Below are 25,311 nucleotides of genomic sequence, written 5' to 3' on the forward strand. Positions count from 1 at the left end.
GGTTCAAAAAGACCCTTAAGATCGTCAAGTCCAACCATTAACCTAGCACTGCCAAGTCCACCACTAAACCATGTCCCTAAGCACCACATCTACATGTCTTTTAAATACCTCCAGGGATGATGACTCAACCACTTCCCTTGGCAGCCTGTTCCAATGCTTCACAACCCTTTCGGTGAAGAAATTTTGCCTAATATCCAATCTAAACCTCCCCTGGTGCAACTTGAGGACATTTCCTCTCATCCTATTACTTGTTATTTGGGAAAAGAGACTGACACCCACCTTGCTACAACCTCCTTTCAGGTAGTTGTAGAGAGCGATGAGGTCTCCCCTGAGCCTCCTTTTCTCCAGGCTAAACAACCCCAGTTCCCTCAGCCCCTCCTCATAGGACTTGTGCTCTAGACCCTTCACCAGATTCGTTGCTCTTCTTGGGATGCACTACAGCACCTTAACGTCTTTCTTGCAGTGAGGGGCCCAAAACTGAACACAGTATTCGAGGTGCGGCCTCACCAGGGCCCAGTACAGGGGCACGACCACTTCCCTACTCCTGCTGGCCACGCTATTTCTGATACAGGCCAGGATGCCATTGGCCTTCTTGGCCGCCTGGGCACACTGCCGGCTCATGTTCAGCTGGCTGTCGACCAGCACCCCCAGGTCCTTTTCTGCCAGGCAGCTTTCCAGCCACTCTTCCCCAAGCCTGTAGCATTGCATGGGGTTGTTGTGACCCAAGTGCAGGACCCAACACTTAGTCTTGTTGAATCTCAACAAGGAGATTTTGTTATGTGGACACATTGATTCAAAATTGAGTTCTCAAATTTAAAATACATTCTGGAAGAGTATGTCCACATAGATGCCTGAATGCAGATTAATATAATTTCTTAAAAAATATAATTGGATGCTGTTGTCCAGTTTTTACTGTGTAACAAAACCCTAAATCAATAATTGAGATTTTAATTCTATCAAATCTGAAGTGTACAGAGGTGCATATATACATATAAGTGTGTGTGTATATATCTATATACATATGCATATTTGCATATATATTTATGCATATTTTTTTTAAAAAAAGTATCAACCAACATTTTTACATAACTCCAAAACATTAAGTTCTTTTGGCAGTGTCTGTCAAGCTAATTAAATAGCTTTCAGAACATCTGAAAGTCACACCTTACTTGAGAAGGAACTAATATATATATATAATAGAGATAAATATAAGAAGAACGGATACCAAAATGAGAAACCTGTATTAGTATTTTCTGATCTGACAGTAAGTAATTTAGTTATGAACAAACAAAAAAAATCCATGAAAGAATGTGTAAAACTGAACTTATTTCTCCCATGTCCCACTTCAGTGCCTGAACCTGGAAACATACATTATTTATCTATTTCTGGTTTGGGATTTTTTATTTATGAATTCCCTTCTTTTTTTCTTTTTTTTCCTCCTTTTTTTTTTTTTTCTCTGAGCCCTTTTTAAAGCTTTTTGAATGTGTATTTGCTTTTTATTTTCATTTTTTGAAGTTTGTTTTCTTTTACTTTTCTCAGATATTTCATTCTCTTACCAAGTTATAACGTACCTCTCACCAAGTTATAACCTGCCACTACTGTATCATTGCCATCCATCTGTCTTTAAAATTTGTTTTTATTAAACACTTACATAGGACTGAGGATGTTGAACTGCCATAGAAAATGGTTCAAAGGATTATATATGAAAGAGAGGCCAATCTTGATGTGACAAGCTAGGAGAGAAATGCTCATCATTTAAAGATAGATTGCACCAGAGATTGAAATATAGATGACAAATCATATATACAGAAAAAGTTTCCTCACTGCCCCCCTTACAAGTAACAAAAAATTCTTAAAATATCCTTTTTTTTTTTTTTTTTTTGACTAGGTCAGCATTTTTTCTGTGTGAGAAATTAGTTTGACAAGGCATTTGAGTTTTCATACACCTGATGATGCTAAGTGGGTGATGCATGTTATTTCTGTCTTAGTTTATGTGGTTTTTTTAATCCTTTATTAAACATGTCTATCTTTACAATGGAAAATACATCATTTATAAAAGTATGTACCAAAAACTTATATTGGGATAGCAATAGAATAACCCTCAACAAATGAGAAATATTTATTCTGTCTGCAACACAAATTTACACTTCTCCATGGAGGGCTCTTCTATCACAGGTGCATACCATGTGGCTGTCAGGACCAATGCTTGGGCAGGATATACAGCATTCTTGTACGGGAGGGACTGAATGTTAACATTGTTATTTTCTGTACTGATACTGATCATGCACCTAATGATAGCTGCAGACAACACCACCTCGCTCCAGGGGGGTAATGCCCTGCAACCACTTCACACCAGGACACTCCTGGTTCATCTCTGACTTCAGTTTAGAAGGAGGAAAAGACAGCATACAGACATTTTAATCTATTTATCTACAAAATTTATTGTTAGCTAAATTAATGTTTCAACAGTTTAATAATACAAAATACATCATTAAACAGAAAAGCCTTATAATTTTCTTTAAAATGCTATACTAAAGATCCTTCCTAGTATTGGAGGATAGAGAGAAGGTAGACACAGACTCAGAGGTGCCCACCAAAAGGATGAGGGGCAAAAAACACAGTTCTAACATAGATTCTGATTAGATGTTAGGGAAAAAGAAACCACAATGAGAATGCTCAAACACAAGCTGCACAGCGAGGTTGTGGAATCCATGGCCTTGGGGATATTCAGACCTTGATTCTTCAAAGTCCTGGTCAACCTGACATAAGTTATTCCCGCTTTGAGTGGTGGATTGGACAAGATGACCTTTAGCAGTCTTTTACAACAGAGAATATTCTCTGAATCTATTTATACAGTGGTCATTGCCATAGCATCTGAATGCAAAAAAATATGCATTTCAGGGGTAGGATGTAAATTTTATACATCTATACTTATCTTTTAAAACTTCAGATAGTCTAGAGAAGACTTCAGATAGTCAGAGATCTTTATGACAAAAGAAATTCTTTCAATCAATAGAACTTGTGTCCTTATTTCACAGTCCCACTTTCTAGACATAGACCTCAATTTCTCCTAAGCGCAAGTTCTCAAAAATAATTTAAATCAGCCTAAAACTAACTCCTTTAATAATATGCATAATGTTAAGAAAGTCTTGGTCTCTGTTAAAATAATTATACATTTTATCCCAGTAATGGAAACTACCTGGGCTGATAAATTCATGGTGCAGCATTAGCAGATCTGGTGGTCTTCAGATCCAAGTTTATACTTCATCTAGTTTTTAAGGGTCACACATACAGAAAATATGTTTCTGAGTCCTGGTAACTTTGGAAAGCCTTAGAATATAAGAAATAGGAAACACTGACTTGTTTAAAGCAATTATTGCTGAGATCTTATAGTCACAATACTGACAAATATTTGGGGGTCATAAAAGGGAAAGAAAGGAGTCACTGAGTTCTGAGGAAGATATCATCTACATATTCAGAGAATTATTCTTTGTGCCTTCGTAGGGAAGATAAATACAAAGATAATGATATTAGAAGAGGAAAATAAGAAGTCTATTTATTAAAATGCAGTGATCTGAAATTTAATTTATAAAGCCACCATAAAGTTGCTACATTTCACTTTCAGGAGATAAATTTTTTTATTAGGGACTGAAATTTCTAGGTGTTTAAATAACACCTAACATAGTATTAACTTTCCTAGTACATGAAGAAATTAAAATAAAATAAGAATCTTTCCTTTAGGAGTGAGAGAACCCCCTGGGGAAAATTTAATGCACTTTACAAGCTCGAGAAGTGGGCCCATGTGAACCTCATGAGGTTCAACAAGGCCAGGTGCAAGGTCCTGCACCTGGGTTGGGGCAACCCCCAGTATCAATACAGGCTGGGGGATGAAGGGATTGAGAGCAGCCCTGCTGAGAAGGACTTGGGGGTACTGGTGGGTGGAAAGCTGGACGTGAGCCAGCAATGTGCGCTTGCACCCCAGAAGGTCAATCGTTTCCTGGGCTGCATCAACAGAAGCGTGGCCAGCAGGTCGAGGGAGGTGATTCTGCCCCTCTACTCTGCTCTGGTGAGACCCCACCTGGAGTACTGCGTCCAGCTCTGGAGCCCTCAGCATAAGAAAGACATGGACCTGTTGGAGCGGGTCCAGAGGAGGGTCACAAAAATGATCAGGGGGATGGCATACCTTATGAGGAAAGGCTGAGAGCGTTGGGGTTGTTTAGCCTAGAGAAGAGAAGGCTCCAGGGAGACCTTATTGTGGCCTTTCAATACTTAAAGGAGGATTAAGAGAAAGATGGAGACAAACTTTTTAGTAGGGCCTGTAGCAATAAGACAAAGGGTAATGTTTTTAAACTAAAGGAGCATAGATTAAGACTGGATATAAGAAAGAATTTTTTTATGATGAGGGTTGTGAAACATTGGAACAGGTTGCCCAGAGAGGTTGTAGATGCCTTATCCCTGGAAACATTGAATGTCAGGTTGGATGGGGCTCTGAGCAACCTGATCATGTTGAAGATGTCCCTGCCCACAGCAGGAGGGTTGGACTAGATGACCTTTAAAGGTCGCTTCCAACCCAAACTATTCTATGATTCTATGATTCTTCAGCATTGTCAGCAAAGATTCTTGATATGGAAGAAATCAAATGACAGATCTTGTAGTTCCCATGAATTCTATGCCGATCTCCACAAACTAGATAGTGGTATCATATAGATAGAGTGCTGTTAGACAGATTCTTGGATGTGAAAATTCCATTATGTCCTTAAAAGGGGCTATTGTATTTAATTCTCTACTTTATTATGAGTTGTTTATCTTATTCTCCAGAATATTTCACTTACAAATGGTATTTTTGTCTGTTTGGTTTTATAAGATCACAGATTAACTTGTGTGACAATACTGCCATAGAAAACCAAACAAATAGTATTATCTGCTATCCATTTATCTTCTTGATCAATAATTTCAAAGAATTGTAATATAACAGAGTACTGTGATTTTCTATAGTTACTTGTGTCATTTGTGATAAGAGCCTAAGTGCTGTAAACTGTGGAATTTAGATGTTGTTATAGCATGTGTATAACTGAAATTATTATTATCTTCCCTTGGTATGTCTAGAAATTACATTAATTTTTCATGATAATTGATGTGACTCAAATGAAAAATTATGATTCTTCCCCTTTAATTGGACAAAATTTAATTTAACAAAAATCTGTCAAAGTTTTGATCTCACATTGTTTTGTTTGTTTACAATGAGTTACTCCCCCCCGCCCCCGCCTTTCATTTTATTAAATCTGAATAAGGTATTGAACACAAGGTCATTTAGTGAAGGGTCAAATTTCCAAGTAAGTGAATATTTACAAGAATAGGTCTGGACCTCGCTCCACTTATGTCAATGGCACTTTAGCATTTGAGATCTGTTGGCCAGATTTTTATTCTAGAATTGTATTACATAGATAGGAAGCAAACAAAGATAGTTAAAATAATATGCTAAGTAAGGTATGGAAGGTCAACAGACAACTCGTATTTTTACCCTTATGAGGGATTTTCAAACAATTTCCATTTTGTTAATGGATCTGTTTGAGCAATATGTCTTTTTTTCTTATATGACACTTTTTTTCCAAATCTCAGATAACCAAACTGGAATTAGAGATTAAAAACAGAAATCATGTATAAATTATTCTGAATTCCAAATGTCCCATGATAGTCATGGCAACCTCTTCAAGATATATATATGGTACAGACATTAGATTCAATAAATACCTGTTGTTTACTGTGTCTGCAGCCACTGTCAGGACACAGGTAATAACACTGGTATCATATTGCCATTTCTGGATGAATAATAAATGAAAAGATTTTTGAAGGGTGATGGCCACTTTACTCTACCTCATTTCCATAGGACCTGGACATAGGACTTCAGGAATAATCTTGATGCCCAATTGCCAATAGCTTTGGAGACTGCCAGTTGTTTCATTTGCCTCACTGGGTTTAAGTAGACATATAAAATGAAACTCTTTTTGGTACAGAAATTAAAGCACTTCATAGGAACCCTATGTGTACATTCAAGAACACTGTCACTACCTAATAATTTGCAATGTGCCTAGGTGCTTCTGTATTACCTAGATTATGTCCCAGATTTTATCCAGAACATTGTCTTCATCAGATGAAGCTTTTATGCCTGCTTGAAGGTACCCATTTCTCTTCTTTTTTGGATCTATTTTGCTTCTTACTGAACCCATTCCTCAACAGAGCCTTTCTATTGAAATGGCAAACAGGTTTAACTTTGTCTCTTAACAAACTTTATTTAAAGCAACACAGTATAGTCTCCTGAACTTTGTTAAATCAATGAGTGAAGCATACCCTTACATTTTCTTCTCAAAATGGTGAAAAAAATAAAAAAAAAATTGGTTGATTGATCACCAGTTCCAAATGATACCTAGTCCCAATGAAATAAATTACTAAATTGCCATCGATTTCTTTAGTGTTAGGATATCCTAAATGAAAGTAGTCCACTGAGCTTAACATTTGGCATTAAACAATACTTTTTAGTTCTTGTTAAAGCTAGTGAACAAAATATTAACTTGCACAGAATTAGATTTGGAACTGAGAAAAATCTCAAGTATGGAGGATACAAACTGTATTATTTAATTACAAACTACCTGTCCTATCTGAAAACAAAATAAAAAAAGGACAAAAAATTCTTAAGAAGTAATAAACCATTATATTCTATCTATAGGTGTTTTCTGCAAATGTGTTTTATAGTAGTTTGATATCATGAGTCATCAGTGTAACCCCATTCATTTTGTTGTGAAGCAGTTAGAAGGTGAAAAGTGTATCAGTCTGATCTGACAGAGAAATTACATTTTTGGTAGTTACATAGAAGATAAAAATAGCTAGAAAAAGTCATTACTGTTCCCCAGTGATCTACAAGAGCCAATAATTTAAAAAGATTTCCAAACTGAATTCAAGCATCTCTTAGAAGAAGGCATGAGGACCTCCTCTAACCCTTGCTGTTTCTGTACACAGTGTGTGAGTGTCCTGGTTTCGGCAGGGATAGAGTTAATTTCCTTTCTAGCAGCTGGTACAGTGCTGTGTTTTGGATTTAGGATGAGAACAAAGTTGATAACACACCGATGTTTTAGTTGTTGCTAGGTAGTGCTTACAGTAGTCAAGGACTTTTTAGTTTCCCATGCTCTACCGACTGAGAAGGCTGGAGGTGCACAAGAAGCTGGGAGGGGGCACAGCCAAACTGGCCAAAGGGACATTCCATACCATGTGACATCATGCTCAGTACATAAACTGGGGAAAGCTGGCCGGGGGGGGGGCCGCTGCTCGGGGACTGGCTGGGCATCGGTCGGTGGGTGGTGAGCAATTGTACTGTGCATCACTTGCTTTGTGTATTATTATTATTATTATCATATTATTATTATTATTATTATCATTTTATTTCAATTATTAAACTGTTTTTATCTCAACCCACGAGTTTTTCTCACTTGTGCTCTTCCAATTCTCTCCCCCATCCCACCGGGGTGTGGGGGGAGTGAGCGAGTGGCTGTGTGGTGCTCAGTTGCCAACTGGGGTTAAACCATGACAGTGAGAGAGTGATTTGGTAATCCAAGACATCTTGCACCCCAACAGGCATGTACAAATCCCATCTGCAGGTACAAATGCTTCTCTACTTGCAAATGAGAATGCACACTAAACTGTGGTATGAACACATGGATATTTTATGATTTTTTTTTTTCCTTGTGTATATGTGAGTGGGTTCAAAGAACAAACTTAACCCCCTTTCTTATTCCTTTTTCCACAATTCCAATTCTTAATTCCTATAACACCAAGTGCTGGCACTTGAGAAAGCAATGGCATGCTTTACTTTTATTTTATGTTTCATTTTCTTTGGTGTTGTTAATATCATTTGACATTATTCAGTATCACAAAAAACAGGTCAAACAGACCCAGACCAGCTGTGATGTGTCAAAATCTGATTGGTAAGCACAATCACTTCTATATTTCTTGTACTTTAAATATAATTATATTTTCCATATGATTTATCTTAACCATATAGGCACAGGATGTACTGTCTTTACCTCTGATAGAAAATTAAATCATAACTCACATAGTTAACTAAAAAAAGTTAAAACTGATAAATTAAAATATATATATATGTGTGTTTTATCTGGGGCTGGTGTCACAAATTTAGCGACCACAGGGAAGCTTTACATCTTGAGGGGTGAGAGACTAAATTCTTTGCTCACTAATTGGAATGATTGTGCACACTTCATGTCATCCAGTTTCTGCTCCTATTTCTTCAGAGTTCAAAGGAGAAAGCAGTTTTTTTTGTTCTTTTGGGGCTACCTTTGATGGTAGGTTCTATCAACTTTTTATAAGGACATTTTCCTTATGCAGCACAGGTGGAGTAGGGCTAATGTCTCCAGTACCCTGAGTGTCCTGAGCATCTTTTAGTTAGTAAAAGCAATAGTTATATAACACATGATTATTCTTTAGAATGTCTGCCATAATCATACTCTGGTATCTGCTTGATATCACTAGTTCTTAGAGCAATACAAGTAATATATAACACAAATACCAAATTCATAATGAATAATGGAATGGGGGCCAAAAATAACATGAAAATGTGTGGTAGTTCATGTGGATATTGATATCCATGATAGGAGATGAATCAGTTTGCCCCATTTCTGCTGTAATTCTAGAATCATTTTTACACTCATAGACTAAGGCTAATGCTTTCTGCTTTTGTCTTACTAAATATTTACCCAAGAAAAGAGATTTGTGAAGAGAGGAAAAACAAAAATAAATAATTTCATAGTTATTGATAATTAAATAAGAGTTTCTGCAATCTACATTCTATATGATGGATAAACTATTACATACATTCTTAAAAGGATGTTATGAGATAAAATGTGCTTATTCAGAACCTGTTGATATAACCTAAAAATATGCTATGATGTTGTGCAAGCTCTATTTTCAGTATGATTTTCTCTTTGAGGTTAGCAAGCAGCTAACATTACATCTAATCAAATGAACTTTAAAGAGCATTAACAAAAATAGGCTGTGTTACTGCCTTTAAAAATCTATTTAAAAATATCTATACTTCATATGCTAAAATTATCTGGTGTCTTAAAAATCTATGAAACCCTTTCTTCTGCACTGGAAATCTATTTTTTCTGCACGTTTACAACTTGTTTCATTAATTATTTATAGCTAAATTGTGTAAATTTTAATAGGTTACTCAAGCTCCTCTATTGAACTCAAATAATTGAAAGTAGATTACAGGAAAAAAAGAAATAAACACAAATTAATCAACTAGCACAGATCTCCTGTTATTTTCCATGTTCTTTATCATTCCTTTGAACTTCACTGTAAAGTTTGTTCAGATGAATAAGCCTATATAACGTTTGTCCAAAGCCCACAGGAAAAGAGACTTTTCTCTGGATTGATTGGGCAATTCATCAATCCCACTATCATCTTAGAAACTATCCACATCATATTTAGTGATCCAAAACCTGAGTGTCATGACACTCTCTAAGCTGTTGCAAAATAAGTATAATATTTTAAAAATATCAGTTCAGCTATTGCCATCTTTCAATGATGACAAAAGTTTAGCTGAAAGTACCTGAAAAGAAAATGACTAGTTATACTCTGCTGTGAGAGTAATACTGATAAATGAAATAAGATCTGACAGTTTAAATTTAATCAGTATGTCACTGTTTTGTCTTAATAGAGGAAAATCATTCTATGTTGAGTGTTTAATTTACTATCAGCAGTAACAGAGGGATAATGAAAGTAGAATTCCATCACTAGTTCTGTGCAGACGGTTTGGCAATTAGGGCTGAAAATAACAATTCAAATTAGATTTGAGTGGTAGTAAGCCTTGCTAATTTAGATGACTACAAGTTTAGAAAACACTGTAACCTCAATATAATGGGTTCAGTACTGAATATATGGAATATTGTGTTTTGTTTATTACTGTGTATTTTTCTGGTATCTGTGACTGCCTGTGCTTTTTCATGTATATGTATAAATATTCTATGCTTTCAGGGAAGAAAAATGCTGTTAAGAATGCCCAGTCTTATTTTTTTCTACTTTTTTCTTTGCATAATTTGCTGTTTGGTAGATGTGATTTTTGCTCTCATGATTTTCTTTCATGTTTCCCTCTTAAAAACTCACTCACATCTTGTTGTCGTGTTTTAATTTTGATGTGAAATTGTTCTGTCAAAATATCTAATCAATCAACAAGTAATTAAGCAGTAAAAAGTATATTTCTTGTGGAACTGGTTATCTGGGGTTTTGTTGCCTTTTTTTAAGTAGGAAATTTTACTTTATTTGAGGTACTCAATAGGAATAAAATTTATCCTGTAGATATTAACAGTATCCTACTTTATCCAACTGCTAAGGCAGAATAGTGTAAGCTTTCGAAGACAAGTAGTAAGTAGTCACACACACAATGAAGTAGCTCCAGGAGTACATTTTATCATCATTAGGGCCAATCCCACTGCCACTGAAGTCAAAGGGGTTTTTCTCCTTGCAGTGAATGATGAGTTAGGACACGCTTATAATGAAACTGTGAGGCTCAAGAAAAAGGCAAGACAGAAAAGCTTCCCATATATTCCTTTCTGAAGGAAAAGAATGATGTAATAATTCAGCAAAATTTGTTTTTGATGGTGTGAAGCTACTGGTAATCCATCACGGGAGTGAGGTTTTTCATGTTAAATGCATCATGATATTTTTGAACTAAGTCAATGTGTAAATTTTCTGTAATTCTTTGGTTAAGGTGTTAAGATCTGTCATCACTAATAATAAGTGTAGTATTGCCCAGAGTCTAAACTACCTTTGTGTCAGGTAATTTTACTTCCTGTCAGAAAGTTAGTTACTTAGGAACATCTGAGACCTTCATATTATTGACTAGGAAGTACTTTTGACATGTGAGTAAATCTTAGGTGACAGATAATTAAGAATAGAAGGCTTAAGATTCAAAATAGACACTTTGCTGTGTCCAAACTCATACCTTCAAAGTATAAATGCTCATTAAATAACGTAGCTGGAAGTCTGTTGACTAAGAAAGGAATTTTTTTAAAAAAAACACTTTATCTGAACTAAATACAGTAATGTATTGGAAAATGGTAGGATATAAATATTACCAGGGGATCTGCCCAGAAAGAGGTTCGTATTTATCAGAGTTCCATGTCAGGCTGACATCTGGGAGGGAATCTTTTGTCAGTAAATATCTCTCAGAACTTAATGTGCTTCTCTATTCTCCTAGATGAACCAAATTCTGATGTGATTGTCTCTCTTCATCTTATGTGGTGGAGAGCTCATATTATCTATAAAAATTATGTGGGGACAGTTACAGAAAAGTCTGAATGTACAGTCCAGTGGTTTGTGTGTTCAGTGGAGATGTGGGAGACTGAGATCCATATCTTTCTGCCAACAAATATTTACTTATACAAGACTGAGAAGCTTCAAAGTATTTGTTTAAACATTAGAGAATTCAGCCTCTAAGCTGTGCTTTCAAGAATGCCACATGGGCCAGATGTACCAAGGAGAAGTTACAGTGAGACAATTTCCCTCCCTTCCCTGTGATATTCTGTGGCCATGGGTTTTATTTATTTAGTTAGTTAGTTTAATTGATTTATTTTTGTGAGACAAAGCATTGCCCCCAGTCACCACTACAGCTGACAGCACTGTCAGTGGCAAGATGTCTACATGTCACTCATTTTTCAAACTCTAGTCTCTCACTGCCTCACTCCCTCTTTCTCCGTCACTCATCTTTTCTTGGTTATCTTTCTATCTGTCATGAACTGTCTGCTTTTACAAGTTTATTACATTTTTATGAAGCTACTGAAAATTATAATTGAAAAAAATACATACATTACAGTAAATAACCTATTTAATAATCTAAGTTAAAATCTGATTTGCATGGAAACCTATGTTTCTACCTTCATAATCTAAAGAAGGTAGTGAAGCAGAATCACATTTTACTTCAGTTCTCAAGATGGTGAGATTTGGCTTCCATTTCACCTTCAGTGATAGTGAGCTTTGTAGTCAAATATTGGTCATGCAGAGTATTTTGCCAATTTAGCCTATTTCAGAATGAGTTTCTACCAACTTTCTCATAGAGTGCAGTCACTTGTTGAATCACTGTGAACAAAATGATCTCTAAGATCTTCTGAGAGACATTTTGTTAGATAAAAAAAACTTTGAATTGTGACAGTAATGAGTAAGAGACTAAATGTGTGACATGCTTTCAGTGGCATGTTTTTCAAGGTAATACTTTATATAAACTGGGATTTTCATGGAGTTTTCTTACTCAACATTGGGAGGAGTGAGCTATAGTAGTTTAACAGAGAAATAAATATATGCATAGCATAAATCAGTACTTCTTTTAAAGGAAAGACAAAATTTTGGAAGGAAGCAGAAGTAGGAACAAGCTTTATACTACCTTGGAAATGATGATGACAGTGGTACCTCTGATAGGAAGAGGAGTAAACATTCCTGCAAGTCCCCTGAAGTTTTTTCCTTTTCAGCTGGGTTAAGTGCAAGCCAGTTTCATTTCTTCATGTTTCTCTTGAGGTATTTTGACATTAATGTGAGGATAGTAATGTTTCACAGAGCTACAGCCTTTGGTATATAGATGGAAGAAGAATATTTGGAAGCTCAGAAGCTCTCTGTAAGTCTCTATGTATTTCCTGAGTGTTGCAAAAATCAGTGTTTCAGGATTATGTGTGTGTAGGATCCAAGGAAAAATGATATGCCATTGTTCATCACATACTTCAGAGATCTGTCAAAGGAGAAAGAGCACGTAAGTTGTTTGTTTCTCCTGGCATAGATGTAGACATCATGTCTTTAGATATCTAAATTTCTTGAAGCTAAATGCTACTCTTAAAGCATAACTTTCACTTGCAGATTTTAAAACCAAGTCCAAATACACAGCAGATGAGAGACATGTTTTATTAATAGAAAAAAAAATGTTTAAAAAAAGAACACAATCCTGACTGTTGACCTTACTCAGACAGAGATATTCTATTTAAAGGTGTCAACCCATTTGAACTGAGTGGGTATAAAATCTTATCTACTAAGGTGGTAATTTCACTGTTGGGGACCAGAGACTGCAGAGAACAATATTCATTCTGATATACTAAGAATATCACTTTAAAAGAAAAAAAAAAAAAGGACTCAACTTTTGTTTACATAGTCTTGTCTTTCTTTTCTGGATGTTTCCGCTAGTCTTACCTCATCTATTCTTTAGTTCAGATAAGAGAACTGGATTAAAGATTTTTCATTTAGAAAAGGCAATTTTAGATTATGCTGAATTCCTTCTGGCAACAAGCTTAAAAGCTTTATAAATTGCATTTGATAATATGACAATGCTGTTGAATAGGACTGTCCTGGTTTCGGCAGGGATAGAGTTAATTTCCTTCCTAGTAGCTGGTACAGTGCTGTGTTTTGGATTTAGGATGAGAACAATGTTGATAACACACCGATGTTTTAGTTGTTGCTAGGTAATGCTTACACTAGTCAAGGACTTTTCAGTTTCCCATGCTCTACCAACTGAGAAGGCTGGAGGTGCACAAGAAGCTGGGAGGGGGCACAGCCAAACTGGCCAAAGGGACATTCCATACCATGTGACATCATGCTCAGTACATAAACTGGGGAAAGCTGGCCGGGGGGGGGGGCCGCTGCTCGGGGACTGGCTGGGCATCGGTCGGCGGGTGGTGAGCAATTGTACTGTGCATCACTTGCTTTGTGTATTATTATTATTATTATTATTATTATTATTATTATTATATTGTTATTATAATTTTATTTCAATTATTAAACTGTTTTTATCTCAACCCACGAGTTTTTCTCACTTCTACTCTTCTAATTCTCTCCCCCATCCCACCGGGGGGAGGGGGGGAGAGGAGTGAGCGAGCGGTTGTGTGGTGCTCAGTTGCCGACTGAGGTTAAACCACAACAAGGACTTAAAATCAACTGTGAGATAATTACCAAAATGTAATATATTAATTCTACTCATTCAAATGGGTGAAATATATTCTGCTTGTTTATACTAAAAATGTGTTGGCTGGAGGAAATCATTACACATATTGGCAGCATTATCATGGTAAGGGCTGCATTAACTTGTGAAGGAAGTCATGCTCAGTGAACCCTCTTTTCACTTTGGAAGCCAACATTCCAGAATAAAGTGGCCTGTCCCCTAAAGCCATACAAACATGTTTGAAACATGATTTGTCTAAAGCCATGTAATTCATACTTCCATATTTTATCAGTCCTTCTGTTAAAACAGCAAGAATTGATTAAACTTTAATGCTCCCTTTTAAAGTGAAAGAACTATTTTTTTTTTCCACACCAGGTGTGATTCCAACATGTACTTACCATGCTAGCACTCCTCATTGTAAAATATAGTGCAGCTAGCCTTGTAAAAGAATTTTGCTGTTAAACTCAAATGGATGCAGATTTTGTTCAATTACTTTGTGAATCAAATTTCAAATCAAATTTCTTTGGGACTAACAAACTAATTAATGAAAATACTTTGTTTTGGGCATACAAGTTGAGGAAATTCATACCTAGGAAATCTGGCAGGTCCGGTTTTCTTCCGTATAAATGGAAGAAACAGTGGGCAAAGGCATGTTCATACTTTTTGCTAGAACTCTCAGAGTTTGAAAATGTAGCTGTGTATTTTAAGGAGACATTCTTAGACTTAATAACAAACTCTATCATCCATCTTTATCTACATGCATCTTACATCAGGAATTCCTACATTTTGTCACACGTACCCTTGATAGCTTGTGAGCTTAATGTACTATACATTCAATAAACAGTATAATTTTGAGATATCTTAACTCCTGAATACTGGGAACTTGTAAAAACTACTACACTAGTTATAAAAAACTGTACTACAATTGCAAGATATGAATATGAATCTGTCTACATTTTGCCTCAAACTGCTGCAATGAAGAGCAGTAAAAGCAGATTAGCTGCTGCTTGGTAAACTGCTAAACTGCTGTAGCTCAGCTTTCTATCTAAGCTTTTAGGCTGGTTTAGTTTCTTCATTCTATCACTGATCAGTCTACAGAAATTACATACAGTCATTAGAGAATAAAGATAATAAACACCATACATTTACACCTGCATGCATAATAGTTTGAGGAAGATTTTGCTTGCTTTTAATTTTTCTTGGTGCATTATAGACACATTGTTTCATTCATTTCTACTGTATCTGCAAAATACTAAAAGGATGACAAAATCATATAAACAATATTTGCATGAGGTCTGTCATTACAAAATGGTGTGGCACAAAAAGGTATGGATTGGTATTGGATTTACTGCATGCAAAAAAACCAGATTTAACACAACATAAATATTTGTTTCTGCTGCTAAGAAAGCTGAATAGGTTTAAGATAAATAACATATTTAATTGAATATGTTTAATTGATGCTGAATAAGTTATAATCCATATTTATTATATGTAACATTTTTCATTTCAAAAAAGATCTCAAAGTACTACACAATGATATGCAGTAAACGCAGAAATGCAGTCATCTCAGTTATGCTGTGAATCAAACCAAAGAGTCAGTGGGAATACACCATGCCTCACAATGGTAAAACCATGATACGGTATTAGATACATAATTATTTGCATGCTATTTCTCATTCGGTAAAGTGAGTTCTACTGAATAAAACATACTGAGTGTAAAACGTTTTTCAGAAGACAAGAAATTGTAAAGTTTCTGGACTGCATATGTAGGAAGACACTCTGCTTTCAAAGAGAGAAACTACTGAAAATATATTCTTCCTCTTGTACAACAGAGAATGCTTGCAGCTGTAAAGAAAAGGGAAATATTGTCTCCTTGATATAGCACATAATAGTTTGGCATTATGCTCTGGTATCAGGCACTATGTACACACAAAAGCATTTAGTATATAATCATTAAATTCTACAATTCTTTAGGCCACAATGCAAGAATTCTAGGACAGAATATGGTTTTAATGTACTTTTTTTTCTATGTGTATTTATTGTGATCTTATATATCCTCCTCTGGAAAACAAACATATGCAAAATAGTTTTTTCTTCCTCAGCAATTCTGCTGTTTAGTGGAACATGTTTGGAGTGTGGTCAGAAAACAGTTCCTAGTCAGAAGGGTCTATGGACAGTCCTGGTGTTGTCACTTTTGAGGTCCACCCTTTGGGGCAATGTCCTTTCAGAGGACATTGCTATGAAAGGATACTGCTAGTAAAAACACGCATTTCAGCCCCATGGAGTTGAAGAGTGTCTATCCAATAATAGACAATATTGTCCAGACTGCTGGACAATACCAATTTCCAAATTGCATTTTTGCCTGTTTTATAACAAGTAATTGCAGTAAACTGGAGAAGCATTAAAACATTCCCTTTCCTATTCAGAAATTAGGGCTACACTCAGCACGTTCAATCACCTTGTACTCTCTGGATGCAGTTGTGAATCAGTCCCCCTGTATGCATTCAGAATCAATGGTACTTCTGTGCCACCTAAATAAGAAATCAAAACATTTTTTAATGGCTGGCATATCATAGCACAGATCAGAGATAAGGAACTTAATTTTATTTATTCATAGTCGAAAACTTTGGCAGACAACAAGTTGTAAGAGCATATTGGGGATAGGCAACTGAGAGCGTCTATTGACTTCCATAGCTTGCTAGTGAAAACAATAGGCAAAAAAGGAACAATACACATGCATTGTCAGATCTCAGAATGAGAGATTTATTTCGTATTTTTAAGTATCATTTTTGGAAGTGAAACTATTTTTAAATGTGTCTCTCTGGGGAAAAACAAAACAAAACAAAACAAAAAAACAATGTTTGAAACAGAATATTCAGTTTATTTATCTATGTGCTTAAGCATTTATTTACAGTTCAGTACTACTTGGAGACTGCCAATAAAAGCTATGTAAACATAGGACAAAAAGATATTGTCTTGTCCAAAAGGGAGCTCAAGCTAGGTCATATTTTAAGTATTTAATGTGATTACAGATGCAGCTGCTTCCCAGTCATTGGATTTTATTTTTCACAAAATTGTTTGAAGTACATATTGGTACTGCTGCTCTGAGCTGTCAAGGAGGAACTAATTCAGTCTCATCCAAAATATTTAAAGTCAGTGAGAGTTCCTTGACATCAAATTCATAAATCAACAATTGACCTGGCAGTATTATGGCATCACCTTGGCCAGGAACTGAGTTCACGCAAATGGGCTAAGTGTGGTGAGCCAGGGCGAACAGGACAATGCAAACAACAACAGAGACTAAGGAGCCTCAGTGTGGACCACAGGTCAACAACTAACCAAAAGAGTTATAACTGAGACTGCTGGAAAGGTAAATCACAGAATCATTGTGGACCGACCTGGCTGGCAGCTTGTGCTGACACTTGGCTTGAAAAACCCTCTGAGACAGAGGCTGGAGGGACATGGTTACATGGGCATGAGACATGGCACGAGGCAGGTGCTCAAGGTGGAGTCATTGGGTGTCAGATCCAAGCCACCAGAGCCAGACACGGAGCCTGGTCAGAGCATCCCACGGGGTCACTGGAGTGGCCACTGGGGAGGTATCAACAGATGGTGCATGTGTGTGTGGGGCAGGAGTGGAGGGAAAGATTTTTTTCTGATACAGTCCCCATTGCCTACTTGGTCTGCTTAGAAACAAAGTCACATTATTTGGTGTTTATTTTTCCCTGTGAAAAGAACTCACTCAAATCTTCAGCTCTAGCTCAGACCAAATTCATTCTAATCCATGTAAGTGGTTTAAAATAATCTGGCTAATTTTTTCCATTCTTTGTCATTTTTGGATTCCTGTGAGATGAGAAGGAGAAATGATGAAATTCTTTGGCATGTGGTATTTTTCTGTTGCTGATATGAAAGCCACAATCAGAATATTACTGCCAGATTAAAAATATAATATTCAGCAGTTCTTAAATTATTCTTTTTCAAAAGGAGTGGAAATCTTGTTGAGGTTTTAGAGGACTTTATCTTGTACCAATTAAGTCAGATGAAATTTTACTATAAGCATTACCAGAAACAGACTGAACTTTCATAGCCTCAAATGAAGTAGCTTACTTTTTTTAAATTTATACTTGAATATAGGGCTATCAGACTAAGTATGAACATCCTGATCACAGCATCAGGGCATTTGGAGCATGACACAGTGCAATTTTCCTTGACTTTGAAAAGAAAATAACATCCACTATTTCCTCATTAAGGTTTGTTGGTAATTGTCATGTTAGTTTAAAGCATTTTGGTTTCAATTAATTCATATTTTCTAGTTTAAAACAACAACAACAAACCTCTTGACTATCTCACATATTTTAATGCTGTGTAACTATAACAAGTATCAACTACGTACTTGTGTAAGTGCTGCTTGAAAAAGAGCATATGCTAGAAAATACAAGAAGCCTTCTGGAAGAGACTGTTCTTACAACATTAAAACTTAACATGTTTCAGGAAAAAATGTTCAGATAGTTTCATAGCCGTCACTGTGGCTGCTGCTGCTTTTTGCTTTTTTCAGGTGATTTGCATCTACCAGAGATGTCCTACTGGTCCACCAGCTTGTTTCTAATAGTGGCAGTAGGATATATATTTGGAGAAGACGTGATCCTTGATACTTAAATGAGGTCTGTAGCCCTTGCACCTACCTAGCATTCACAATAGTTGAATTAGAACATTACAGAGTGAATTCTGCCAATTACTTTGAGTTTCCATTTACAGATAATTTAGTTTACCTCAGTTTGAATGAGATTTAAATATGCAGAATTTTTAGTTCTGAGATGTAATTTTTGCTTAAAATTATATTAAAAAGGTTCATTCATTTATTTTGTGCATGTGTGTATGCATACATATTTGTTCTGTGGCAGCATTTTCCATGTCTTTTCCAGTGACAACTTGCACTACTCTGGATTTGCCTTCAGCTGTCAGTACTTCTCCCATTATAAGACATCAAATAAAAACATTATGAATATTGTAGGGGAATACAAAATGGGATCCATGAAAATAGTTGGCTCTTCTCAAGGTTTATTAGAGTGCAGAATTACTTTTTAATGTTTTGTCTGGATAACATTATACAGAAGTATGTGTTTTATAATCTTGATTTATTTGCAGTCTTTGCTTTATCCGATGAAATCATATTTTGTATATGGTCAGAACTACCTTTTGTCAGCAGAGGACTTCTGTATGTTCTTGCTTACATGGCCACAGCCCATCTGACTTGTTTATGCTTTCTGCACTGGGCTGTTGTTATTTTCTGATGATGGGGTGATCTGAAATCTTTCTTTGTATGCTGGAGTCAATATAAGATATCATTTTTTTTGTTCTCTGCATGCTATTAACTTTTCTCACTCTTTTCTTCTTATATTTTTCAAAGTTTCATTATGTCAACAAGAGAAATATAGTTACATTATTACTTTTGAAAAGAAAACTAAATCATATTTTAGCTGAGCTTGTTCATTTGACAACTTTTTTTCCTTTTCTTTCTACAGTTTGTAATAAAAGCGACATTTACATCAACACAAAATCTTTGTTCTTAGATCTCTATGTCTCACTCTGGAAAACAGCACTGTAAATCATATGTATAACTGGTGGTCTTAGAAGGGGCAAACTGTGGCACAATGATATCCTGGTCTATGGCAGGATCTTCCACAAAACAAATAAAAGTTGTTAATTAAAACCAGTAATAAAAGCCTTAAACCAACCTACGCTTTTTTTCTGTAATTGTAATAATGAAGAGGAGAACACACAATAATACACACAGTTCTACAGATTTTCTTTCACATAAGTGTGATTATACTATTCCCCTGCAAAAAACAACAGCTTTACAGAATTTTTTTTAGTTAATGTAATAAATATATGAAAGTATAATACAGAACTGTATGTGATGCATAAGGTATATATGTATGTAAATTACACAGAAAGTAATACATATTTTGTATATACCTTTGTATAATATGTAAAAGAAAAATCTTCACAACAGAGGAAAATACAGAGCTGGATCTAAGCCAAAATGCTGAACTTAAACTTTGGAAGGGGGGGGGGGGGGTATGAGAGAGATTTGAACTCTTATAAAAAATGTTAGCTTTTGAACATGTTAAGCAATAAGCTGGTCCTAGATATATTGTAATGAAAATGATTGAAATATGACTTTTTCAAATTTCACTGTCTGGACGCAAACAGTACCAAAACCTAACACTTTATCAAACATACAGCTGAAAACCACTGCTTGATTAGATTTATTATTAATTCTCTTCTATTCCATGTTTACACTTAATATTTACTCTAGATGCAAAATAAAGGACTAGAATGGTAATTCTTTAAGACCCTGCTTGAGCCTCTGGAATGTTTATATATTTATTTGCTTTTTTCTCGTCACTGTCAAGTTCAAACCAATCTTGGAGTTTGGATACAGAGCTCAAAAAACCTTTCTATTTTCCAGAAATTTCAAGAGGAATTGTGAATGGTTGAGAAGCTGGACAAATCTCTGCACAGTATATAATCTATACCAGGTACATTTTGTATGAAACTATGAGTAAATGCATATATGTATACACATTGCAATAAGGTGAATTTTCTTTATTTGGGGTATTCTGTTTTTCTATTTATACAAAAATATTTGCACATTAAAAAAATTGTAACTTACTAACTAGCCTAAAAACTATTATTTATCTTAACTGCAGAACATAAAGCATGTGCTTAGAACAATAGATTTCTAATATAAACAACATATTGTATCTTAAAAGATATTTGGAATTTTTTTTATGATGTTATTAGTTATTTCAAAGATTACTTTAAGGAACATGATGCAACCCTGATGCTCTAGAAATAACTTCCTCCACTTCCACTGTTTTTGTGCTATTAGATAGAGAATAGAAACACCAAATAATTGAGAGTCAATGAAAAGAAAGAATATATAGGCAGATTGTGTTAAGAAAATACAGGAAAATGAATTTGAGTAGATACCAAGACTAAAAAGGAAAAAAAAAACATCTACATCTTGCACCTTGCTGTAAAGGGAAGGAAGAAATCCTTGTCAGTGATGTTGCAGCTCTCCTGGGAAGCTTTCAGGATGGTGCAGTGAAACCTTCTCACCCCTGCCCAGCAGACACCAATGGCCTCAGGAGCTGAGAAGCATGGGCAGGGTTTGTATAACAACACCAGGCAATGGAGCAGATACTAGGAAAGCTTTTGTTCAATATTTTTAACTGTTTTATCGAGGCTTGTCTGTGTTGATTTGGACTGTGAACTTATAGTACTGGTAACTAGACTAATGATTTAGACTGTAAGACTGTTAAAACATTAATTGGACTAACAGTAAATTCTTGGCTTCACATATGAGGTGTTTCTCTGTTTGTCCATAGCAAGATTTTGAGTTTAACATTTTACATAAATAGAAGGACATTGTGATTATTGTCTTTAGATTACACAGTAAATCGGTCCAATTGAGGTGCATCATAACGTAAAAATATTTACCTCTTTCGCTGTTGTATTTCAAAGGTCAGTGTTGAATTTTAGCTACTCCCTGCTATTTGCAAGGATTGTTCCATAAAGCTTATTAACTCTGACTAGAAGTGTTTGTGAGCTGGACAGCTCTTTTAATGCTATTTGAACACCTCATAGAAATGGACATTCAGGAAATGGACAAGTGTATGAAAGTGTAGAAGAAATGTCATTTTGAAAAGTTTTGGAAAGATGAAATGCTAAGAGTTTCCATGAAGCAGAAGAAGGTTCCCAGAGTGACAGAAAACCATTTTTTTTCACGAAACTAGAAGATGGGCTGCCAGATTTGCCAGCTGAGCATTTGCACCTGGCTGACAATATGTTGATGCAGATGGCAGTTAATGCAACATTTGGCCATGTTACACATTGGCTATAATAATTTTTTTTTGGGGGGGACATCAAGTTAATATTTTAGCTTCATTATATTTAGGATAAAGTCCATAATGTTAAAGAAATTAATTGACAAAAAAGATCCATCTCTGAATATCTTTCCTTTACTGGGGATCACAAAGAATCCATCAGCCATCAAAATGCAGATATTTGACTAAGGCTACTAAGGAGGACTACTTCACATATGAGGAAAGCCTTTGTTTTCCATGCAATTATGTTGTGGTTTAACCTCAGTTGGCAACTGAGCACCACGCAGCCGCTCGCTCACTCCTCTCTCCCCCTTCCCCCGGTGGGATGGGGGAGAGAATTAGAAGAGTAGAAGTGAGAAAAACTCGTGGGTTGAGATAAAAACAGTTTAATAATTGAAATAAAATAATAATAACAATAATAATAACAATATACTACTACTACTACTAATAATAATAATAACAATAATACACAAAGCAAGTGATGCCACCACCCGCCGACCAATGCCCAGCCAGTCCCCAAGTAACACCCCTCCCCCCGGCCAGCTTTCCCTCAATTTATGTACTGAGCATGATGTCACATGGTATGGAATGTCCCTTTGGCCAGTTTGGCTGTGCCCCCTCCCAGCTTCTTGTGCACCTCCAGCCTTCTCAGTCGCTAGAGCATGGGAAGCTGAAAAGTCCTTGACTAGTGTAAACACTACCTAGCAACAACTAAAACATCGGTGTGTTATCAACATTGTTCTCATCCTAAATCCAAAACACAGCACTGTACCAGCTACTAGGAAGGAAATTAACTCTATCCCTGCCGAAACCAGGACAAATTAATTTATTAAATTATTATAAAATAGACAGAAAAAAACAGCGGAGCTGTAGGTTTTGGTTCTATTTTCTTTTTTTCTAATTTTACTAGGTCTGGCTGGGATGGAGTTAATTTTCTTCATAGCAGCCTGTGTGGTGCTGTGTTTTAGATTTATGACCAAAACGGTGTCGATAACAAACCAATGTTTTATCTATTGCGGAACAGTGTTTGCACAACATCAAGGCTTTCTCTTCTTCTTACTCTGACCCTCCCCCACACAGGGAGTAAGCTGGGGGTGGGCAAGAGGCTGGGAGGGGATACAGCTGTGACAGCTGACCCCAACTGAACAAAGGGATATTCCAAACCATATACACCATGCTCAGTAATAAAACTCTGTGTGTGTGTGTGTGTGTGAGGGTACTGCTTTTCTTAGGTAGCCTTTGCTCAGAGACTGGCTGGGCATCAGTCTGATGGTGGCAGGTGGTAAGTGGTTGCCTTTGCATCTCTTCTTTTTTTTTTTTTTTTTTTTTTTTCCCTTCACTTATAAAACTGTCTTTACCTTGACCGATGATCTTTTCTTGCTTTTGCCCTTCTGATTCTCTCCCCCTGGTCTTGCTAGAGGAGGACAGAGTGAGAGAGAAGCTGGTCGGTACTTAGTTGTCGGGGGTCAACCCACCACACTAATCAGATATTAATCTTTCTATATTTGCTGTATACCAATGTAAGAATTTTATAGGTTTTAAAAATATTTTATTTTAATAAGCTTGTTTGTTTTATTTTAATTTTACTATGGTTATCTTAACTTTAAGCTCACCATACTTTAGCACATTTTCCTGTCAGGTCAGCTCTGTGTTTATAATTGTTCTCTGAGGCCTTAAATTCAACATAAAACTATCTGCCATTTGCCATACAGTGGTTTACACTGAATAAAGTGTGTAAAACTTCTGAAATGTCACCTACATATGGTAACAACTTAGTGGTCCTACTGCAAAGTGATTTAACCTTCTCTTCCTTATGCAGCTTCTTCCCCTGAAGTAAACCCAGTGGATGCATAACACGTAGTACCAGTTGTTTGACAACTGTTTCATACGTCAGATATAAGATGAATCTTCTTTTACACATCACTTCCCATATCAACAGACAAGAATGACAATAAATCAAGTCTCAGTTTTGCAATAAATAAAATCACCAAAGAAGTGCTCATTTTCTTGAGATTCTAGGACTTATTCTAGTTCGATACATGAGGCAGTGTGAATTGGTAACTGGATGAAAAGTTTGAGTAGGCTAAGAATAAAAGCAATGGATTCTCAATCCTTTGCAGATAATTTATTGGCTATTTTTCCCCCTCAAGAAAATGTTTTGATCAGAAAATAATCTTCAATTGTAATTGAAATTGAAAATTTTCAGGAGACTTCTACTTAAACTTTAATTAAAATAGTTGCAAAGAGGTAAAGAAGAGTCCATAAAAATGTGTTGAAACAAGAAAATATATAAATATGCAAAAATGGTGAAAAAAGGATTAAAATATGCAATTTTTCATATCCCATATCAAAAATCTAATCAATCAGCTACTATTTGTATTATAGTGAGTCTGTTTTATATTTCATAATATTCTTAAGAACAGGTTTCTCCTTGGTTGAGAAAGTAAATAGCTGTGAACTCCCCAAAACGTCTCAGTGTAGAAAAGTAATTTCTGAACAAACTATGTTGTGTGCCTCCAGTTGGGCTTGTTTGGAAATGCTTTCCAGGAGGATTATCTCCATCATCTTACCAAGGACTGAGGTGACACTGACTGGCCTGTAGCTCCCTGGGTCTTCCTTCTTGCCCTTCTTGAAGACAGGAGTGATGTTTGCATTCTCCTGAATCCTTCTTCTCTCTAGGGCCATATCCCATAGGATTCTTCCAAGCAGATCTATGAAGAGGTTGAAGTCTTTTTTCCCCAAATCCAGGGCTGTGGTCCTGCTTTTTGTGCTGCTCCCTCTTATTAGGCTCCTGAACTCCACCATCTCATTGTCCATATAGTATATAATGAATAGCATGTTTACATACTATTTATTTACCTGTTTTGAGGTTCATTTATTTATGTATTGTTTTAAGCCAATTTTTTAAAATTAAATAATTAAAAAAAGAATTTTACTACATTTTTATTCATAGAATTAATAACCATCTATCTTTATGTGTTTAATTCAATTCTTATGTAGATCATAAGGTTTCAAGAGAATCTGTGATATTCTTAGAACTGAAATAATCAAACGTGAGCTGTGATGAATCAATAAAGGTTTCATAACAAACTTTTTTTTCAGAAAAATAAAAGTAATTGAAAGAGGATAATCTAAATGAAAATGGAAAAGTGTCTTTGATTGCCTAGTGGTTGGTAAAGGACACACCATAAATAGCTTAATAATAAACTAAGTTGGAAAATTATTATCAGAGATATGATAGGCATTCCAAAGGTGTTTAGAATTCAGAAACACTCATTTTATTTGGTTATACTGAGGCATGTGATAGTAAAATTAAAATAAAAAATTCCCTTCTGTCATAACTTAGTTTTTCCATATTTCTCCCTATGCCTGTTATAATACTGAAAATATATAAATCTAAATGTGTTAGACAAAATAAAGTCACTTATGTCCGCT

This window comes from Aptenodytes patagonicus, chromosome 4 (genome assembly GCF_965638725.1).
Source record: "Aptenodytes patagonicus chromosome 4, bAptPat1.pri.cur, whole genome shotgun sequence".
NCBI classification, from domain to species: domain Eukaryota; kingdom Metazoa; phylum Chordata; class Aves; order Sphenisciformes; family Spheniscidae; genus Aptenodytes; species Aptenodytes patagonicus.